This window comes from Carcharodon carcharias, chromosome 5, assembly GCF_017639515.1.
Source record: "Carcharodon carcharias isolate sCarCar2 chromosome 5, sCarCar2.pri, whole genome shotgun sequence".
In the NCBI taxonomy this organism is placed as follows: domain Eukaryota; kingdom Metazoa; phylum Chordata; class Chondrichthyes; order Lamniformes; family Lamnidae; genus Carcharodon; species Carcharodon carcharias.
In genome coordinates, this window is record NC_054471.1 from 196,826,736 (window position 1) to 196,850,346 (window position 23,611).

A 23,611-nucleotide genomic window follows, 5' to 3' on the forward strand; every position below is an offset into this window, starting at 1 on the left:
TTAATTTGGTGTCTGAGCTGCTGCATTAGGATGTGGTTCAATTTTTTTTTTGAACTTCCACTGGCAGCATGAATCCTGACCTGTGGCTGCACATATTGTAAAATTAGAGGGGTAGAATTTCCTGTTTGACGTGTGGGGTCAGGTTCCACAAGTCCGCGTGTGTAAAATGACACGCGGTGACACGGGCGAGGGTCCTGACATCACCACGCGCCATCGCGGTATTTCGCTGGGCGGGCGCGCGATGAAGTCCGATGCTCGCCCGTCATTAATTAACGGGCCAGTTAAGACCCCTTAGTCTTCAATTGACGATGATTTTTCGGCGCCCGTACGATCTTCGGGTCGGTGCCCGGGCACAACGGGCAGGCGGGTGAGAGACTTTTCTATGAACCTCATCCGCCAGCGGAATAAGAGGCCTCAGTGGGGTCGCCGATCTGCTTTGGGGAGTATTTATTACAGAAAGTATTTTAAACTTGCCTGTGTGACCTGTAGCAGTTCAGAATGAATTCCAGCAGCTTTCTCTGTCCTGTGAACCTTCAGCTCAGCTCTCTGCAGTCAGGAATCTTTATCGGGCCTGAAGCTTTCAGGAAGCCTCCGTTTAGCCTGGGTATGGGTTCCGACATGTCCACTGGAGGCAGCTCCTCTGAGGAGGAAGGGAGGGCTAGAAGGGGGAGGAGGCCAAGAGTGGACATTCAACCTCCAAGGGAGCCACCTTTGGGAGGACAGGCGCAGGCACAAGGGGGGCAGGGCCAAGAGGTAGTCCAAAGCGGAAGGGGCCGCAGAAGATGCCACTATCCTGCTGCCAGGGTATACAGACGGTGAAGCAGCTACCTCAATATGTCTGACGTGCAGTGCCGAAGGAGGCTCCATCTCTCAAGGGAGACAGTGAACTATATCTGTCAGATGATTGGCCCTGAGATCTCTCCTAACTGTGTGGGTGGACACCCACATGCCTCTGGCTCCTTCCAGGGCTGGGTGGGTGATCTTTGTGGTGTCTCCCAATCAGCTGCGCACACTTGTGTCAAGCAGGTCACAGACGCTCTGTTCAGACAGGCATTGACCCTCATCCACTTCCGCTGCGACAAGGCAAGTCAGACACAGTGAACCAGAGGCTTTGTGGCCATTGCTAGCTTCCCCCGTGTCCAGGGTGCTATAGACTGTACACATGTGGCCATCAAGGCCCCAGCAGGTGAGCCCGGTGCCTTCGTCAACAGGAAGGGCTTCCACTCCATGAACGTGCAGATAGTGTGTGACCACAGGATGCTGATTCTACAAGTCTGTGCAAGGTACCCAGACACCTACACCCTCAGACACTCCCAGGTGCCGGGGCTCTTCAGTGCTCCAGCCCGGCTGGATGGATGGCTGCTGGGTGACAGGGGCTATCCCCTCGGAATGTGGCTCATGACCCCTCTCCACCATCCAAGAACAGAAGCTGAGCAGCGGTACAATAGGAGCCAGGGCTCCACAAGGGCTGTGGTGGAGAGAACCATTGGTCTTCTCAAGATGCGCTTCTGATGCCTGGACCGCTCAGGGGGCGCACTCCAGTACCCCCCCCAGATCGTGTGTTGCTGACCTTGGTTGCATGCTGCACTCTCCACAATCTTGCGCTGGAAAGGGGGACACAGCGGACGATGACGACATAGACACAGTGTCTGCAGCTGCACACGATGAGTCCAGCAGTGAATCTGAGGATGAGCACACACACGGAAATGCTGAGGGGGTAGATGCTGATCCGGGCATATTCCAAGGAGGCAGGGACACCCAGGAGGCTTTAATCCAATGAACCTTCAGTTAGCACAGCACAAATGGATCAGCAGGACCAGACTTGCCTGGTGCATTCATACTCGGCATTAAGTGCAAAATCTACCAGGTCATCAGCAGGAACTATGTACTGGTGCCTTGTACATAAAGGTGAACGTCCAAACAAACACTCATGATAGTTTTCTTAGACATACACATGCAGAACAAACAAGCCACCCTCAGCCATGGTCGCACATCTGCATTTTAATTTTCAAATCAGATGTTCTCCCAATTGTAAAACAATACTGTAATCAAGCAAAAAGAAATTCTAAGGGCCTAATCTCGGGCCAACACAAAAGCACCAAGGATAAACCCGTGGTGTGCCTAAGGTGCCTTATATTTACATTTCTGGGTGCTACGTCTTGGTGCTGCCCCCTCACTGGGAGGGGTATCTGAGACAGCTGCTGGCTCTGCTGTCCTGTTGGCCTCGATGACCTTGGCAGTCGTCCTCTGGCCAGTGGAGCCTGTGCTGGCCCCGCCTGGGAGGGAGCGGCCAGTTCCACAGCTGCATCTCCCCAGTCATCACAGCCTCACTGGATGATACAGTCACTGGGAGAGGGACAGAGGAGCAGCCGCCCTCATCTGGAGCGCCCTGAGAGGAGCCCACAGATACGACAGGCAGCTGCTGTGCCGACGTGAGGTCACCCCGGACCTCCCTGCTCAGCGTGGATGGGTGGGCAACGAGCTGGGAAACTTGATTCCCAGACCATCTCCCACACTGGCACTGACCAGTTGTGGCCACTGGCGCTTTGAGGGTTTGCAGGTCCGAGTGTAACCCCAGGAGAAGCTGATTGTTCTCCTGGAGGCCCCTCTCCATGAGATTCGCCACTGTCTCCATGGAGGAAGCATGGTGCTCTGTCATAAGGCTCATAGCATCAGTGATGCTCCATGTGGAGTCCTCCACCACGGACACCAAGTGAAGCATAGTCTCATGTGTCACATCCAGATGTTCCCGCACACCTGGCCGCATTTCCTGCAGCTGCTGCATCGCAGACATCTCCAGAGGCACATCATCAGGCACCGACTAAACATGTGCCTGGTCCCCTGCAGTCCTCCAACTGCTGGCACCATGGGCACTCTCTGTCTCTGCCAGCTCCTCCAGTGACTGTGAAGCGCCCTCTCCACTGTGCCCGGGGACACTAGCCGATGTTCCACTGCCCACCAAGGTGCTAGTATCTGCACCGGTCCCTGCCTGGCAGAGATGGTGTGACGTTGGTGAGACTTGAGGGCCCTCAGGTGTGAGAGGGGGCATCTGCTGCTCCTCCCCCCGGCCCTGCTCTGATGATTTTGAAAGGAACAACAAGGACAATGGATCAGTTAGCATGCATACACTGACAAACTTCATCCCTTTCCCCTGGCTCATTATGCACTTAACCTTCTAGGACCATGAGGAGAGATTGGATAGACTGGGGTTATTTTCCCTGGAGCAGAGGAGATTGAGGGGGGATATGATTGAGGTGTATAAAATTATGAGGGGCATAGATAGGGTAGACAGGAAGGAACTTTTCCCCTTGGCGGAGGGATCAGTAACCAGGGGGCATAGATTTAAGGTAAGGGACAGGAGGTTTACAGGGGATGTGATGAGCAACTTTTGCACACAGAGGGTAGATGGAATCTGGAACTCACTGCCTGAAAGGGTGGTAGATGCAAAAACCCTCATAACATTTAAGAAGTATTTGGATGTGCACTTGCGATGCCATGGTATACAAGGCTATGGGCCTAGTGCTGGAAAATGGGATTAGAATAGTTAGATACTTGTTTGACCTGCGCATCGTCGATGGGCCGAAGGGCCTTTTTCTGTGCTGCACACCTCTGACTCTATCACTCTGTGACCAAGCAATAACTAATTTAACAGTCATCAGTGCTGTGGACGTTGGGAACATTGCAGATCTCACTGGCCTCAGATTCCTGGCCGAGCCACCCCAGCCTCACCGACACCAGTTGATCTGGGTGCATGGCGCCTCTCCAGCTCAAGGGCCTCCTGCTCGAAGCGGCTTAACATGAGGAGGTGGGCCTGGCCACCTCCAGTGCTCACACACTCCGAGGCATTATGAGCATTCTTCTCCTGAGAAAGAGAGAAGACCATTCATTGGGGCTAATCACACATGGACTCTGCACACACACACCGCACCACAACCACAGTGGCCCATATCAGGCCTCCAGTGTCCCCTCTCCCCACTATTGCTGATCACTCACACAAAGAAAGTACGCCTGCTCACAACCCCCCTCCCCCAACGGTCCCTTGGACACATGTTGTGCACATCACTTTAGGAACCACGCGGTATTTGCTCCCATAGCAAAGATGCGCAACTACGTGCAGCGTTGAGGTCAGCAGATGGCTCTTGGCCACGACACCTTGAGGCTCCCCTTCCACCATCTCATCACCATGAATAGGACATGGGCTGGAGTTCTGATTATGTGCCTAACTGCATCTCCTGCAGGTTGCCCCCGGACTAGTCATGTGCAACTAAGAGCAACACATGGTGCGGGGGAGAATTCATTTTCTCATGACCCACTCAGGCTGATCTGAGTATGGGCACTATCTGCTTGCCCACTCAGTGAAGGAAAAATGCTCTACATGATTCAATGCAGTCACGACACTGAGACTTTGAGGGGGGGACTTCAAAGGCTAAGGCTACCTGCTGGGTTAAATGCCCAATACCAACATGGTCCTTACCTTTCCAGAATGCAACAAATTATTGAAGCGCTTACGGCACTGGATCCAGGTGCACCGCACCACATCGCGGGAGCTCACCACCCCGCCACCTCCTCCCAGGCACGTTTGGTCATGTAGAGGGGGCCTCCTCCTCCCATCCTGGGGGACCAGCACCTCCCACCGTGCTGCCACCTCCTGGAAGAGGGCAGCAAAGCAGTCATCTGAAAAACGGGTGCATTGGCCCCCCTGCTGGCCTACACTGCAGCCTGGCCCTGCTCCTGTACCAGACCCTGCAGCCTGGCCCTGCTCCTGTACCAGACCCTGCAGCCTGGCCCTGCTCCTGTGACAGACCCTGCAGCCTGGCCCTGTCCCTGTGACAGACCCTGCAGCCTGGCCCTGTCCCTGTGACAGACCCTGCAGCCTGGCCCTGTCCCTGTGACAGACCCTGCAGCCTGGCCCTGTCCCTGTACCAGACCCTGCAGCCTGGCCCTGCTCCTGTGACAGACCCTGCAGCCTGCCCTGCTCAGCCTGTGGTGCGCCCTCGAACTGGCCATTGTCACCTGCCTACAGGAGGCTGCCAGGCCTTCTTTTAAACAGACTGCTGGGTCACCATTGGACCTGGCGGTCTATGCACGCCCGCACACTCTAACTATCCAGGGAGTCGCCAAATACACTGGGTGGTCCTAACTGGCCATCCCGTGTAAAACAGCGACGCCGACCTGATCACAGGCAGCGATCGATTCCACACCCGCACCTGCTCTCTCCCTCCCTCCCCCCACAACGGAAAATTCCGCCCGAGGTTTCCTCCTCACAATTTTCTCCTTGTTAATTTCAGTAAGCAAAAGATTGTTGGTGGCACAACAGATTTTCCCAAAGATTGGCAGCCCATGGGCCCTGCTCCTTGTTATTAGGGTGAACTCCAAAAGCTACCCTGAAATTTCTTTCCAAATTTTTTTTAAGCAATGTGATTGGCAATAGGTCAACAAAATATTGGTTTTTCAAGTATAACCTGTTAAAGGGGTTAAGAGTAGCTGTAATCAAATAAACATCTCTACTGGACTGATTTTTAGGAGAACCAGAATATAAGGATCTATGACAGTGCTTACGTCTTCAAGAAGCAAATCGTATTTTGTTTGGGCTACAAATGATTTGTGTATCAAAAAGAATCTGGGGAATCTGAAGAAAAGTATTTCTGGCTTCAGAAGAATCACAGACCAGGTTCATTCAATTTGAAACAATGCAGTGCCCTATTGAATACCCAACTGTGTTATATACTATTGGTCTCTCAAAGGGCAACAGTAGCTCATGGTAAGGCATCATCATTAGTTCAATTGTGAGTATTCCATTCACCAACATTTGACAGTTTGTTAATATAATAACATTTACTGTAGCTGAAATTCTAGAACTTTTAGTGTATACTGCATTTTATCATATTTATAAATAACGTTGAAGCGTGCTAAGGGTACAATGTTATTACTGCACAACAGATTTTCCTCGATTAATCCAATATTCACAGTTAGGTCTGAAATTCTGAAAAAGCTTCAAACCAGGCAAGTTGACTCTGATTGGTCAAGCCATTGCTATGTGGAAAGTTAGTTCAGTGCTTTGAATTTATACAAAAGCTTGTCAGTTAACTGTTCCCTGATGCATTTTCCATGGCAATACCTCTACCAATCAGAGTCCACTTGCCAACCAATCAACACCCTCTTTTCATGCAGCATAAATTGTTGTTCCCTTTGAGATTTGGTATTCTTGTGATTCTGTCCTGATGAGTGCAAGATGAAAAACTTCAACAGCATGTCTTTTTTTCAATAATACTCAAGTTCAGTACTACTAAGCAACTATTTATATCTCCGTATCCCTTGATTCCCTTAATTCCAAAAATCTATAATCCCTGTCTTGAATAAACTCAACAATTAAGCACCTCAGTTCTCTTGGATAGAGAATTCCAAAGAGTCACAACTCTTTGAGTGAAGAAATTTGTCCTCATCTCAGTCCTAAACGACCGAACATTTATTCTGAGATTGTGACCCCTAGTTCTAGACTTCACAGTCAAGGGAAACATCCTACCGGCATCTGGCCTATCAAACACCTTAAGAATTTCATGTTTCAATGATATCATCTTGCATTCATTTAAACTCTTGGGAATATAAGCCCAGTCCACTCAACCTCTTCTCCTAGGACAATCTTCCCAGGAAGATTATTATAATAAATATTCCAAGTCAAACACATCCTTCGTTCAGTAAGGAGACCACACCTGTACATGATAATCCAATCCCTATCTAAATATAATAAGATTTCTTTGCTCTTGTACTCTAATCCCCTCGTAATAAAGACCAATTTACCATGTGCTCACCTAATTTCTGGCTGTATCTGTAAGTAAACTTGTTGTGATTTGTGTGCAAGAACAACCATGGGCAGACGTTTACTGTGAGCGAGCAGGGAGCAGGGCCCGCTCACTGACACATAAAACAACGTGAGATTATTGCGGGTGGAACCCCCGATGTCAACATGCCCCATTTAAACTTTCAGGAAGGCGGGAGTGCAGCAAAATCAGCTGCGGGCCCACCAACCTGTCAATGGCCAATTGAGGCCATTGATAGGATCAATTAAGAAATTAAAGGACCTGCCCGTCCAACCTTAATGTTGTCGGGCAGGCCAGGAGCCCCGGCGGGAACTAGAGAAAACATGAAACCTCAACCACTGGCCGGATGAGGTTTCATGCCGGGTTTTAAAAATTGTAATAAAGTTGTTGTGGAAATTATGAACATGTCCCAACTCATGTGACATTGTCATTGTCACATGAGGGAACATGTAACAGATTTTTCTTTTCTCTATTTTTAATATTTTTAAAAGCCAAGGCGATCTCCCTGAGGCTGCACTTAGCCTCAGGGAGATGAATGCACGCTTTCGTGCGCATGCGCGAGAGAGCGCACTCCCGATTTTAGGGATTCCCCCCTATCTGCACAGGGAGCGCATAGCACTTTCCAGCGGACGCCACGCTGGGCGGGCCTTAATTGGCCCGCCCACATAAAATGGCGGTGCGGCCCTGATCACTGGCGGCAATCAGCTCCGCACCCGCCCACAATTGGGTCAGGCCCGCCCACCCGATGAACAGAAAATTCAGCTCCATGTCTTTCTGCACACCGGTCCCTCACCATTTAAAAATATTCTGCTTTTCTACTTCTTTGACCAAAGTGAATAACTTCACACTTCTCCACATTATATTCCATTTGCTATATTCTTGCCCACTCACTTAACTTGTCTATGTTCTTTTGCAGCCTCTTTGCATTCTACCACGGCTTAAATTCCTACCTAACATTATTTGGTCAACAAACGTGAATACATTATATACGGCTCTATCATCTAAGTCAGTGATGTCGATTGTAAATTGCTGAGGCCCAAGCACTAATCCTTACCATACCCCATTCTTTGCAGCCTGTCAATCCCAAAATGACCCATTTATTCCTACTGTCTGTTTTCTGTCTGTTAACCAGCTCTCAATTCATGCTAATATATTACCCGCAAATCCAATGGCTCCCAATTTTGTGTAAACTTCTTGTATGGTACCTTATCAAATGCCTTTTGAAAATCCAAAAACACGACATCCACCGGTTGTCCTTTATCCTCCTTCCTAGTTACAACTTCAAAAAACTCCAACAGATTTGTCAAACACAGTTACTCTTTGCCAAATCTATGCTGGCTCTGCCCAATCTTATTATGATTTCCTAGGTGCCCTGTAACCATGTCCTTAATAACAGATTCTAGCACTTTCCTTACTACTGATGTCTGGCTAACTTGTCTATAGTTCCTCTTTACTCTCTCCCTCCTTTCTTGAGTAGCATAATTACATTTGCTACCTTCAATCCACTCTGGAACAGCTCTAGAATCTACAGGATTCTGGAAGGTCAAATGCATCCACCGTTTCCATGGCTACCTCTCTTAAGACTTTAGGATGTAGGCCATCAGGTCCAAGGATTTGTCAACTTTTAGCCCTATTAATTTCTCCAGTATTTCCTTACCATTTTACTAATTTCTTGGAGTTACTCATTCTCACTAGACTTTTGGTTCCTCATTATTTCTCGAATTACTTGTGTCTTCCACTGTGAAGACAGATACAAAGTATTTGTTTGATGTCTTTGCCATTTTTTATTCCCCATTATAATTTCACCGGTCTCTGTCTCTAATGGACCTGTGTTTACTTTTAACAATCTCTTCCAATTTAAATACCTACATAAATATTTACAGTCTGTTGTTATGCCTCTTGCTATTCTACTCTCATATTCTCTTTTCACTTTCCTTATCAATTTCTTTGTCCTCCTTTTCTGAATTCTAAAATCCTCCCAATTTTGCAGCTTATTGTTCCTTTTAGCAATATTTTTAGCTTCTTCCTTTGATTTAATTTTATCTTTAACCCTCTTGTCAGCCATTTCTTAAGGGATTACGTAATTGTTGTGAATTATGAATTAATTCTTTAATGTTGCAATTTCTTATCTACCCTCATATCTTTTAATATATTTTGTCAATCTAGCCTAGTCAATTCGCCCCTTATCTCGATGTAATTTGCTTTGTTCAGATTTGAAACCCTAACAGCATAGGCGACAGTAATTGAAGGCCACAATTATGGGAGCTGTCAATAAACAGTATTAGCAATAAACTAAAGCTCACAAGCTGCCTATTTAATTAAAATGAGAGCCCTCAACTAATTTACTAATCTGGCCTGTCTATGTGATTAGGTGATGCTACCAGCATCACTCCAATTCTTGGCCCAAAAATGAGAGCACATGAATTTCTACCATGCGTTTCTACCACCCTCAGAGGGAACCTAGAGACAAAAGGGACAGAAGTAAAAGTGTAATTACTGGAAACTTAATATTCTGCACCACTATTCATACATTATACGAGTTAATTGACCAAAGAGAATATTTTAATATTCTATAATGAGGTGAAGGTCATTTCATAAGGACAATTAACAACAAAGATACTAACAAATCATCAACTGAAAACTGAGCATGTGTAGCTGCTAAAGACGGTGTCATAAATAATGAGGTTATAGTAATATGAATCATGTTTGACAATTAAAATGCCAGAAAAAGGTGTTAATACATTTGCTGGGTGGTGCAGCATTGTTACAACATTGCCCATGTGAGACCTGAATTTTAAACCTATTCAGACAAATGAAATTGAAGCCTCCTTTCTAACACTTTCAAATTAAATACTTTTTATTTAAATTATCACTGGAGTTGGCAATAAATGTGAATTTAAAGTACAAAACAATATTTGCAATTAGTCTTATTGCTCAGCCCATGCAAGAATGCAGAGTTGTGGATTTCCCTGGAGCAACCTACTTCCTAATGAGCTGTGCTGCGGTTAATGGACAAAGTCTTGGGCAGCGATTTTTGGCAGCACATTCAGGTGCTAAAAATCTTTCAAGGTTGCTAAGGCGAGATCTTGAACTGAAAGACTAATTTAGCCTATGTTTAGCACAAGATACCACCTTGGTTAGTGAGTAAAAATGCATGAAGCTTAATAAGGTGCTGTAAGGTACAATCAAGTGCCACATAAAATGCCTGCTGGCGCTTACTAAAGAGGCTGTATGACATTTTGATGGCTGGCACTTTCCCCAATTCCCTTTCCTTACAGGAACCAGCTGTTTGAGAGTAAACAAGGCGTTAATGTGGATTTCAAACACTACTTAAAGTTTTATCACCTCTTACTGTATTTTCCTGGCAAGGCCAGCATTTATTGCCCATCTCTAATTGCCCTCGAGATGGTGGTGGTGAGCGATCTCCTTGAACCGCTGCAGTCTATGGTGTGACGATATTCCTGAGGTCCTGTTAGGGAAGGAGTTACAGGATTTTGACTCAGTGATGATGCAGAAATGCTGCTATATTTCCAAGTCAGGATGTTGTGTGACTTGAAGTGGAACTTGCAGATGGTGGTGTTCCCATGCACCTGCTGTTCTTGTCTTTCTAGGTAGCAGAAGTCACGGGTTTGAAAGGTGTTGTTGAAGGAGGCTTGGTGAGTTGCTACATTGCATCTGATAGATGGTACGCACTGCAGCCATGTGCAGAAGTGTTGGAGGGTGTGAATGATGCAGGGAATGAATATTTAAGGTGGTGGATGGGGTGCCAATCAAGTGGCAACTTTGTTTTGAATGGTGTGGAGCTTCTTGAGTGTTGTTGAATCTGCACTCATTAGGCAAGTATTCCATCATGCTCCTGCTTCTGCTTGTTGCTGGTGGACAGGGTTTAAGGAGTCAGGAGCAATGTTATCTCTGAACTGCATGACCACACAGGAACCAAAAGTCCCCGTGCAGGCCGGACACAAGTTGGTCCCTTTAAGTTACTGTGCGTTGGAGGCCAAGGCTACACAAAAATAAAATTAAAGTGCCACATAATTAAACAAATCGCCCGCATGTTCCAAAAAAATAACTAGAAGGAACGTTGGTCAGAAGGTGAGTTACTTGCTGCAGAATTCCCAGCCTCTGACCTACTCTTGTAGCCAGGACATTTATCTGGCTGGGGCGGTTCAGTTTCCCCAGGATGCTGATGGTGGAGGATGCAGTAATGGTAATGCCATTGAATGTCAACAGGAGATGGTTAGATCGTCTCTTGTTAGAGATGGTCATTTCCCGACACATGTGTGACATATATGTAAATTGCCACTGACCAGCCCAAGCCTGAATGTTGTCCAGGTCTTGCTGCATCCGGACACAGACTGTTTCATTATCTGAGGAGTTGCAACTGGAACTGAATACTGTCTAATCATCAGCAAACATTCCCACTTCTGTCCTTAGGATGGAGGGCAGGTCATTGATGAAGTAGCTGAAGTTGATTGGGTGTAGGACACTGTCCTGAGGAACCCCTACAGCAATGTCCCAGGGCTGAGATGATAGACCTCCAACAACCACAACCATCTTACATGGTTAGGTATTTCCCTAGTTAGCGGAGTGTTTTGCCCCAATTCCCATTGACTTCAATTTTATTGAAGAATTGTGATGCTACACTTTGTCAAATGAAGCCTTGATGCCAACCTCAGTCACTCTCACCTCTCCCCTAGAATTTAGCTCTCTTGTTCCTATTTGGACCAATGCTCCAATGAGGTCTGGTTCCATGAGGTCCTGGCAAAGCCCAAACTAAGCATTGGTGAGCAGGTATTGCTGAGTAAGTGCTGCTTGATAGCACTGTCAACAATACCTTCCATCACTTTGCTGATTAAGAGTTTCTCAATTTAGCAGTATTTGGCCGGTTTGGATTTGTTCTGCTTTTTGTGAGCAGGGCATACCTGGGCAATTTTTTACATTATCAGGTAGATGCCAGTATTGTAGCTGTACTGGAACAGTTTGGCTAGGGGCACGGGTAGTTCTGGAGCACAAGTCATCAGCCCCATAGTCAGGGTGTTATCAGGCCCCATAGCCTTCATTCTATCCATTGCACTCAGCCATTTCTTAATATCACATGGATTAAAATGAATTCACTGAAGACTGGTATTTGTGATGGTCGTGTCCTCAGGTTGAGATGGGTTATCCACTTGGCACTTCTGGCTCAAGATAATTACAAACTTGCTTACTGCTGAAGCTATGAAGAGGACAACTGAAGCACATTGGATACCTGCTGGGACATTTTGCCAAAATTTCAACACTCTAGCAATATCTATTCCACAAATTCTCAGAGGACTTCACCAAAAAAAACTAAGTGCTGTGCTATTCTACTTTATTGGACACCTTATAGAAATCACCAGGAGGAAGGGAATGCTTGGTCATGGGTGTATTTCTAGGAGCTTACCTTTGTCTGGACAAGGATTGGGAAGAGGAGATGAGGTCAAGCAGAGCCATGTGAATAAATCCTGAGTTTGTGAAAGGTTCCAGCATGGACGCAATGGGCTGAATAGCCTCCTTCTGTGATGTAAGTATTCTATGATTCTATGGTTCTCCCTGAACTTTTGGCTTGATTAATTAAAATAAAGCAGACACTTACATTATTCATTGATTTCCCTTACAAAATTAGTGCAGGATCACCAAAATAAACATGGACAAGAGAGGTAATGAGTCTCATTCTAGTTCACCTGCTCAGAAAGATGTTACAGGTCCCCATCTCAGCATCCCATGGGATTTCATGAGTTCCAGGGCATTTGTATTGGTTAGGTTACCCAGGAAACAAAATGTACATTTTAATCTTTATTTGTGTGACACATGTTGGTTTTGAATTTATTGTTCGTTTGTTTGAACTTGCCTCTCAGCCGCACTTTAATTGGAAGTAATTTTCCAGATTGACCTTTTCTGTTTTTTTTTAATTATAGAATTCAGTTCTCAGTTGCCTCTTTTTGAAGCCTGAGCATCCTGAATTTTTGCCCATAGTTCAGTTCCCTGAATCTCCAAGGCATAAATGTGTTCCTACTGACTTGGTGACCAGAAATGGACTCAGTAACCCCACAACACTGTACAGCTTAAATGTGACTTCTTCCAAACTGTACTGAAGGCAGCTTTATAGACAACATGCTAATTGCTTTGTTGACTGCTACTCATCAGAAATATTGGGCATGTTGAGACAATTTGCAGCAACACCTTTATTTTGAATTCAGTTTTATCCTTCTTAAAAGTGGGTTTACATGATTTTTCTTGGTTTTCTTTCGTCAAAGATGGGGGGAGTGTTCTGGATGGATGGATTAAAATGAGCCAATGACTTTTTTCATCAATAAGCGTCATGTGGCTCGGTGTAAAAGGAGGAATGGGTTCTATCACAGAATCACACAGTGCAGAAGAGGCCCTTCGGCCCATCGAGTCTGCACCGACACGTGAGAAACACCTGACCTGCCTACTTAATCCCATTTACCTGCACTTGGCCCATAGCCTTGAATGTTATGACGTGCCAAATGCTCATCCAGGTACTTTTTAAAGGATGTGAGGCAACCCGCCTCCACCACCCTCCCAGGCCTCTGGGTAAAAAAGTTTTTCCTCACATCCCCCCTAAACATCCTGCCCCTCACCTTGAACTTATGCCCCCTTGTGACTGACCCTTCAACTAAGGGGAACAGCTGCTCCCTCTCCACCCTGTCCATGCCCCTCATAATATTGTACACCTCGATCAGGTCGCCCCTCAGTCTTCTCTGCTCCAATGAAAACAACCCAAGTCTATCCAACCTCTCTTCATAACTTAAATGTTTCATCCCAGGCAACATCCTGGTGAATCTCCTCTGCACCCCCTCCAGTGCAATCACATCCTTCCTATAATGTGGCGACCAGAACTGCACACAGTACTCCAGCTGTGGCCTCACCAAGGTTCTATACAACTCCAAGATGACCTCCCTATTTTTGTAATCTATGCCTCAATTGATAAAGGCAAGTGTCCCGTATGCCTCTTTCACCACCCCACTAACATGCCCCTCCGCCTTCAGAGATCTATGGACACACACGCCAAGGTCCCTTTGTTCCTCAGAACTTCCTAGTGTCATGCTGTTCATTGTCAAATTAGTGTCACAATGACTTCCTTGTCAAATTACTCCTTCCAAAGTGTATCACCTCACACTTTTCAGGGTTAAATTCCATCTGCCACTTATCTGCCCATTTGACCAGCCCGTCTATATCTTCCTGTAGCCCAAGACACTCAACCTCACTGTTAACCACCCGGCCAATCTTTGTGTCATCCGCAAACTTACTAATCCTACCCCCGACATAGTCATCTATGTCGTATATATAAATGACAAATAATAATGGGACCGAGCACAGATCCCTGTGGTACGCCACTGGACACTGGCTTCCAGTCACTAAAGCATCCTTCTGTCATCACCCTCTGCCTCCTACAACTAAACCTATTTTGAATTCACCTTATCAAATTAACCCATATCCCATGTGCATTTACCTTCTTTATAAGTCTCCCATGTGGGACCTTGTCAAAGGCTTTGCTGAAATCCATATAAACTGCATCAACTGCACTCCCCTCATCTACACACCTGGTCACCCCCTCAAAACATTCAATCACATTTGTTAGGCATGACCTCCCTCTGACAAAGCCATGCTGACTATCTCTGATCAAACCTTGCCTCTCCAAGTGGAGATAGATTCTCTCCTTCAGAATTTTCTCCAATTGTTTCCCTACCACTGACGTGAGACTCACTGGCCTGTAGTTCCCTGGCTTATCTCTACAACCCTTCTTAAATAGCGAAACCACATTAGCTGTTCTCCAGTCCTCTGGCACCTCCCCCGTGGCCAGAGAGGAATTAAAAATTTGGGTCAGAGCCCCTGCAATCTCCTCCCTTGCCTCCCTCAGCAGTCTGGGACACATCATCCAGACCTGGAGATTTGACCACTTTTAAGCCTGCCAACACCTCCAGTACCTTGTCACTCCCTATATCAATTTGCTCAAGAACCTCACAGTCTCTCTCCCCGGGTTCAATACCTTCATCCTCATTCTCCTGGGTGAGGACAAATGTGAAGTATTCATTTAACACTTTAGCGATGTCCTCTGGCTCCACCCATAGATTGCCCCATTCGTCCCTTATGGGCCCTATTCTTTCCCTGGTTATCTTCTTCCCATTGGTATACTTATTGAAAATCTTGGGATTTTTCCTAACTTTTACCAGCCAGAGCTTTCTCATATCCCATCTTTGCTCTCCTAATTGCTTTCTTAAACTCCATCCTGCACTTTCTGTACTCCACTAATGCCTCTGCTAATTTGCTTCCCTTGTATCTGCTAAAAGCCTCTCTTTTCCTTCTCATCGTAACCTGAATATCTCTGGTCATCCATGGTTCTCTGGGCTTGTTACTCCTTCCTATCACCCTAGAGGGAACATGTTGAGCCTGCACCCTCCCCATTTCCTTTATGAACAACATCTACTGCTCCTCAGTAGATTTCCCCACAAGTAGCTGTTCCCAGTCTACCTTAGCCAGATCCTGCCTTATTTTACTAAAATCCACTCTCCCCCAATCCAAAACATTTTTTTGCAACTTGTCTATTTCTTTGTCCACAACAAGCTTAAATTATACCGTGTTGTGATCGCTATCACTGAAATGATCCCCCACCACCACCTCAGCCACCTGTCCGGCTTCATTCCCCAGAATTAAGTCCAGCACTGCACCATCCCTTGTTGGACCCTCTACATATTGACCTAAAAAGTTCTCCTCAACACATTTCAAGAAATCCACTCCATCCAAGCCCTTAACACTATGTCTATCCCAATGAATGTTGGGAAAGTTGAAATCACCTAATATAATTACCCTATTGTTATTGTTTTTACACACCTCCACAAATGGTACACATATTTGCTCCTCAATTTCCTGCTGACTATTTGGGGGTCTACAATAAACACCTAACAATGTGGCTGCCCCTTTTTTATTCCTAAGCTCTACCCACAAAGCTCCATTCGATGCCCCCTCCAAGATATCATCTCCCCTTACTGCAGTAACTGACTCTTTAACTAATAATGCAATGCCTCCTCCTCTTTTACCCCCTCCCCTGTCTCACCTGAAGATTCTATATCCCGGAACGTTGAGCTGCCAATCCTGCCCCTCCCTCGACCACGTCTCAGTGATGGCTACTATGTCACAATTCCACGTGTCAATCCTCACCGTCAACTCATCTGTTTTCATTTGAGATGCTTCTTTTTATTTAAACTGCTATATCAATACAAGCTTTTGTCGTCATATCTTTTGTCGTGCTGTATTTTACTTTTACATAAAGTCACAAGATGCACATCGATGGGAAAGGTCATTTTTCCCACTTTAATTCATCCATCTGGAACAATCCCATACTCCCCTAATTGCTGCAACCACTTGTTTTGTTAATAATTCCAGAGTTCCCACTATTCGGCGCTAATTCCATTCCAAGGGATGTTCACTCTCTGCATGAAGAAAATCCTCTTTATAACAGCCAACGTTACCGTTAAATGGTTTGAATTTAAGCCCGGTCACTTAAATGCATTAAACTTAATCTGCCATTGTTTGGCCCACACACATTTTCTATATACATTCTGGCTTGTCTTTGTTGAAACCATTTCCCCTCCAGTTTATTGACTGGTTGGATGTGCTGTCTTATGATATGTTAAACCGAGGTCGCTTCTGTCCTTTTGTGGATGTAAAAGCTTCCATTGCATTATTTCAAAGAAGCATGTGAGAGAACTCTGGCCAATCCTGGTCAATGTTTATCCAACACTAAAGCAAATTATCTGATCATTATCTCATTGCTGTTTGTGGAACATAGGAACAGGAGCAAGCCATTTAGCCCCTCGAGCTTGTTCTGCTATTCAATGAGATTGTGGCTGATCTGCAACCCAATTTCATATACCTGCCTTTGCCTCATATCCCTTAATTCCTTTGGCTAACAAAATTCAATCAAACTAATGTTTAAAATGAACAATTGATCTAGCAGTTATTTCCATTTGTGGAGGAGAGTTCCAAACTTTTGCCAACCTTTGCATGAAGAAGTATGTCCTAATGTCACTCCTGGAATCTTGCTGTACACAAAATTTTATTATATTAAAACTGCAACTATACTTCAAAAAGTACATTATTGATAGTAAGCACCTTGGAACATCTTGAGGTTATAATGGTTACTATATAAATGCAAGCCATAAGACCATAAGACATAGGAGCAGAAATTAGGCCAATCAGCCCATTGAGTCTGCTCCGCCATTCAATCATGGCTAATAAGTTTCTCAACCCCATTCTCCCGCCTTCTCCCCGTAACCTTTGATCCCCCTTACCAATCAAGAACCTATCTATCTCGGTCTTAAATACACTCAATGACCTGGCCTTCACAGCCTTCTGTGGCAATGAATTCCATAGATTCACCGCTCTCTGGCTAAAGAGGTTTCTCCCTGGTTGAAGGACTACGACTCCCAGCATGCCTGGGGCTTCAGCGCCAGCGCAGAATGCAACAGGGAGGCAGGTCACGCTTGCTCAGTTTCTGGCGTTCTTTTGACACCTGTGTGTCTGTGTGATGGTGTGGTGCAAAACGACAACTATGGGACCTGTGTACAGTGAGTAAAATGAGCCCAAATGACAAAGTTAGTTGGGAGCTGATGGGGCAGCAGCTTAAAGTATTGTTGTTAGCTCTGTGTACAGCTGGGTCTCAGAGCAGCCCATTGGAAGCTGAAGATGTGGGAGAAGGTCTCTAGCTCCGTGTAGCTGGTGCTCAGAGCAGCCAAGCAGTAGTAGATAGCTCTATGCTGTTTGAGAGTTGGGGCGCAGAGAAGCCCAGGAGTTGTGGTGTTCAATCAGAGCAGCTAGATAGCTGGGATCATGCTGGTGATTAGATGCTGGGGTACAGCCTCGTCAGCCCAGTGGGAAGCAATTTTGGACAAAGTAATTGAGTGGCTGGGAGGTGATCAAGCCTTGGGGCTGTCTGAACTGGAGTCCGGCTGCCTGACAATTCACTGTAGGCAGAAGAAACAAGACAGCCTCCAGGCTGAATAGGAGCTGTTGTCGAAGGAAATCAGAGGCTAAGAGAGGAGCTGAAATCTCCCAAGGAAGACAGAGTTTTAAAGAATTTTTGTGACTCACGGTGATCACTGACGTCTGAGTGGGTTGCTGAGAAATTCATGGGATCTACTTTGGTTGTATCTGCCTTTTAACATGTGGTTTGTGGCATGTTCCACCACAGTTTGCCTGTTAATTCATGTTTACCTCATTAATTCTGGATTTTAAAATTTATCCTTTCATAGGATGTGAACATCGCTGACTAGGCCAGCACTTGATGTTCACCCCTAATTGCCCTTGAACTGAGTGGCTTGTTAGGTCATTTCAGAGGGCAGTTAAGACTCAACCGCATTGGTGTGGTCTGGAGTCACATGTAGGACGGACTGGGTAAGGATGGCAGATTTCCTTCCCTAAAGGACATTAGTGAAGCAGATGGGTTTTTACAACAATTAATGATAATTTCATGGATGTTAGAGTAGCCAAGTGGTTATGGTACTGGGTTTGTAACCCCAAGATCAAGAATTCAAATCTCACAACGGCAAACTATGAAACAATGTAACTTCATCCGAAACAGATGGAAACGGGTTTGTACTCGAAAGAGTTATAAAACAGATAATACTGACTGTTTGCTTTGTTGACTCCTACAGTAAGATTTCTTTTGTTTGTTTAAAACTGAAATTTTGTGGCTTTATTCTCTTAATAAAAACCTGGGAATTCAAATTTCATCTGATTTACAACAAAATTTATTGGTGCCTAACCAGATGCTAATAAAACTGCAGCCGCGTCCGGGATTGTAACACCATCTAATGCTTTCTCTCTGATATATGGGTTGCACTTCCTCCCAAATGCCTGGGTTGCACTCATCTCTCTCTATAACATCTGGGTTGCTGCTTCACCCTATATCTTTCACTAGTATCTGGACTGCATTCTCTATCTCACTCTTTAAACTCTGGGTTGCCCTCTCTCTGTCTCTGTAAGATCTGGGTTCCCCTCTCTCTGGCTCTGTAATCTCTGCGTTATGCTCTCTCTGTCTCTGTCTCTGTAATATCTGGGTTGCCCTCTCTCTCTATCTCTGTAATCTCTAGGTTGCTCTCTCTCTCTTTCTCTGTAATCTCTGGGTTGCTCTCTCTCTCTGTAATCTCTGGGTTGCCCTCTCTCTCTGTCTCTGTAATCTCTGGGTTACACTCTCTCTCTATCTCTGTTATCTCTAGGTTACCCTCTCTCTGTCTCTGTAATCTCTGGGTTACACTCTGTTTCTGTAATCTCTGGGTTACGCTCTCTCTGTCTCTGTAATCTCTGGGTTGCCCTCTCTCCTTCTCTCTGTAATCTCTGGGTTGCCCTCTCTGTCTCAGTAATCTCTGTGTTGCTCTCTCTCTGTAATCTCTGGGTTGCACACTCTCTGTGTCTGTAATCTCTGTGTTACGCTCTCTGTCTCTGTAATCTCTGCGTTACACTCTCTCTGTCTCTATTATCTCTGTGTTGCTCTCTCTCTCTCTCTGTAATCTCTGGGTTGCCCTCTCTCTCTCTCTCTCTCTCTCTCTCTCTCTGGGTTGAGCTCTCTCTCTGTAATCTCTATGTTGCGCTCTCTCTGCCTCTGTAATTTATGGGTTGCCCTCTCTCTCTGTCTCTGGAATCTCTGTGTAGCCCTGTCTCTCTGTAATCTCTTTGTTGCTCACTCTCTCTCTCTGTAATCTCTGTGTTGCCCTCTCTCTCTATAATCTCTGTGTTGCTCGCTCCCTCTCTCAGTAATCTCTGTGTTGCTCGCTCTCTCTCTGTAATTTCTGTGTTGCCCTCTCTCTGCAATCTCTGTGTAGCCCTCTCTTTCTCTCTGGATTGCCCTCTCTCTCTGTAATCTCTGTGTTACCCTCTCTCTGTCTCTGTAATCCCTGTGTTGCTCTCTCTCTGTAATCTCTGGGTTGCACACTCTCTATCTCTGTAATCTCTGTGTTGCTCTCTCTCTCTCTGTAATCTCTGCGTTGCTCTCTCTCTCTCTATAATATCTATTTTGCTCTCTCTCTGTCTCTGTAATCTCTGGGTTGCCCTCTCTCTCTCTCTCTCTCTCAGGATTGCCCTCTCTCTCTATGTAATCTCTATGTTGCGCTCTTTCTGCCTCTGTAATCTCTGGGTTGCCCTCTCTCTGTCTCTGTAATCTCTGGGTAACACTCTGTTTCTGTAATCTCTGGGTTACGCTCTCTCTGTCTCTGTAATCTCTGGGTTGCCCTCTCTCTGTCTCTGTAATCTCTGGATTATACTCTGTCTGTATCTGTAATCTCTGGGTTACACTCTCTCTGTCTCTGTAATCTCTGGGTTGCCCTCTCTCTCTCTCTCTCTCTCTGTAATCTCTGTGTTGCCCTCTCTTTGTCTCTGCAATCCCTGTGCTGCTCTCTCTCTCTGTAATCTCTGGGTTGCACACTCTCTGTTTCTGTAATCTCTGGTTTACACTCTCTCTGTCTCTGTAATCTCTGGGTTACACTCTGTCCCTGTAATCTCTATGTTGCTCTCTCTCTGTCTCTGTAATCTCTGGGTTGCCCTCTCTCTAGATTGCCCTCTCTCTCTCTGTAATCTCTATGTTGCACTCTCTCTGCCTCTGTAATCTCGGGGTTGCCCTCTCTCTCTCACTGTAATCTCTAGGTTGCCCTCTCTCTCTCTCTCTCTCTCTGGGTTGCGCTCTCTCTCTGTAATCTCTGTGTTGCTCTCTCTCTCTCTCGGTAATATCTATTTTGCTCTCTCTCTGCCTCTGTAATCTCTGGGTTGCCCTCTCTCTCTCACTGTAATCTCTGGGTTGCCCTCTCTCTCTCTCTCTCTCTCTCTCTGGGTTGCGCTCTCTCTCTGTAATCTCTATGTTGCGCTCTCTCTGCCTCTGTAATCTCTAGGTTGCCCACTCTCTGTCTCTGTAATCTCTGGGTTACACTCTGTTTCTGTAATCTCTGTGTTGCTAGCTCTCTCTGTCTCTGTAATCTCTGGGTTGCCCTCTCTCTGTCTCTGTAATTTCTGGATTACACTCTCTCTGCCTCTGTAATCTCTAGGTTGCCCTCTCTCTCTCTCTCTGTAATCTCCGGGTTGCCCTCTCTCTCTCCCTCTCTGTAATCTCTGGGTTGCCCTCTCTCTGTCTCTGTAATCCCTCTGTTGCTCTCTCTCTGTAATCTCTGGGTTGCACACTCTCTGTCTCTGCAATCTCTGTGTTGCTCTCTCTCCCTAGCTGTAATCTCTGGGTTGCCCTCTCTCTCTCTCTGGGTTGTGCTCTCTCTCTGTAATCTCTATGTTGCACTCTCTCTGCCTCTGTAATCTATGGGTTGCCCTCTCTCTCTGTCTCTGTAATCTCTGGGATACACACTGCCTCTGTAATCTCTGTGTAGCCCTCTCTCTCTCAGTAATCTCTGTGTTGCTTGCTCTCTCTCTCTGTAATCTCTGTGTTGCTCTCTCTCTCTCTCCCTGTAATCTCTGTGTTACCCTCTCTCTCCCTCTGTAATCCCTGCATTGCCCTCTCTCTGTAATCTCTATGTTGCTCTCTCTCTGTCTCTGTAATCTATGGGTTGCCCTCTCTCTGTCTCTCCCTCTGTATTGCCCTCTCTCTCTCTGTAATCTCTATGTTGTGCTCTCTCTGTCTCTGTAATCTCTGGGTTGCCCTCTCTCTGTCTCTGTAATCTCTGGGTAACACTCTGTTTCTGTAATCTCTGGGTTACGCTCTCTCTGTCTCTGTAATCTCTGGGTTGCCCTCTCTCTGTCTCTGTAATCTCTGGATTATACTCTGTCTGTATCTGTAATCTCTGGGTTACACTCTCTCTGTCTCTGTAATCTCTGGGTTGCCCTCTCTCTCTCTCTCTCTCTCTGTAATCTCTGTGTTGCCCTCTCTTTGTCTCTGCAATCCCTGTGCTGCTCTCTCTCTCTGTAATCTCTGGGTTGCACACTCTCTGTTTCTGTAATCTCTGGTTTACACTCTCTCTGTCTCTGTAATCTCTGGGTTACACTCTGTCCCTGTAATCTCTATGTTGCTCTCTCTCTGTCTCTGTAATCTCTGGGTTGCCCTCTCTCTAGATTGCCCTCTCTCTCTCTGTAATCTCTATGTTGCACTCTCTCTGCCTCTGTAATCTCGGGGTTGCCCTCTCTCTCTCACTGTAATCTCTAGGTTGCCCTCTCTCTCTCTCTCTCTCTCTGGGTTGCGCTCTCTCTCTGTAATCTCTGTGTTGCTCTCTCTCTCTCTCGATAATATCTATTTTGCTCTCTCTCTGCCTCTGTAATCTCTGGGTTGCCCTCTCTCTCTCACTGTAATCTCTGGGTTGCCCTCTCTCTCTCTCTCTCTCTCTCTCTGGGTTGCGCTCTCTCTCTGTAATCTCTATGTTGCGCTCTCTCTGCCTCTGTAATCTCTAGGTTGCCCACTCTCTGTCTCTGTAATCTCTGGGTTACACTCTGTTTCTGTAATCTCTGTGTTGCTAGCTCTCTCTGTCTCTGTAATCTCTGGGTTGCCCTCTCTCTGTCTCTGTAATTTCTGGATTACACTCTCTCTGCCTCTGTAATCTCTAGGTTGCCCTCTCTCTCTCTCTCTGTAATCTCCGGGTTGCCCTCTCTCTCTCCCTCTCTGTAATCTCTGGGTTGCCCTCTCTCTGTCTCTGTAATCCCTCTGTTGCTCTCTCTCTGTAATCTCTGGGTTGCACACTCTCTGTCTCTGCAATCTCTGTGTTGCTCTCTCTCCCTAGCTGTAATCTCTGGGTTGCCCTCTCTCTCTCTCTGGGTTGTGCTCTCTCTCTGTAATCTCTATGTTGCACTCTCTCTGCCTCTGTAATCTATGGGTTGCCCTCTCTCTCTGTCTCTGTAATCTCTGGGATACACACTGCCTCTGTAATCTCTGTGTAGCCCTCTCTCTCTCAGTAATCTCTGTGTTGCTTGCTCTCTCTCTCTGTAATCTCTGTGTTGCTCTCTCTCTCTCTCCCTGTAATCTCTGTGTTACCCTCTCTCTCCTCTGTAATCCCTGCATTGCCCTCTCTCTGTAATCTCTATGTTGCTCTCTCTCTGTCTCTGTAATCTATGGGTTGCCCTCTCTCTGTCTCTCCCTCTGTATTGCCCTCTCTCTCTCTGTAATCTCTATGTTGTGCTCTCTCTGTCTCTGTAATCTCTGGGTTGCCCTCTCTCTGTCTCTGTAATCTCTGGGTTGCCCTCTCTCTATCTCTCTCTCTGGGTTACACTCTCTCTCTATAATCTCTATGTTGCGCTCTCTCTGCCTCTGTAATTTATGGGTTGCCCTCTCTCTCTGTCTCTGTAATCTCTGGGTAGCGCTCTCTCTCTGTAATCTCTGTGTTGCCCTCTCTCTCTATAATCTGTGTTGCTCGCTCTCTCTCTCAGTAATCTCTGTGTTGCTCACTCTCTCTCTCTCTAATCTCTGTGTTGCCCTCTCTCTGTAATCTCTGTGTTGCTCGCTCTTTCTCTCTGTAATCTCTGGGTTACACTCTCTCTGTCCCTGTAATCTCTATGTTGCCCTCTCTCTCTCACTGTAATCTCTAGGTTGCCCTCTATCTCTCTCTCTCTGCGTTGCGCTCTCTCTCTCTGTAATCTCTGTGTTGCTCTCTCTCTCTCGGTAATATCTATTTTGCTCTCTCTCTGTCACTGTAATCTCTGGGTTGGCCTCTCTCTCTCTCTCTCTCTGGATTGCCACTCTGTCTATGTAATCTCTATGTTGCGCTCTTTCTGTCTCTGTAATCTCTGGGTTGCCCTCTCTCTCTCTGTAATCTCTGTGGTGCCCTCTCTCTGTC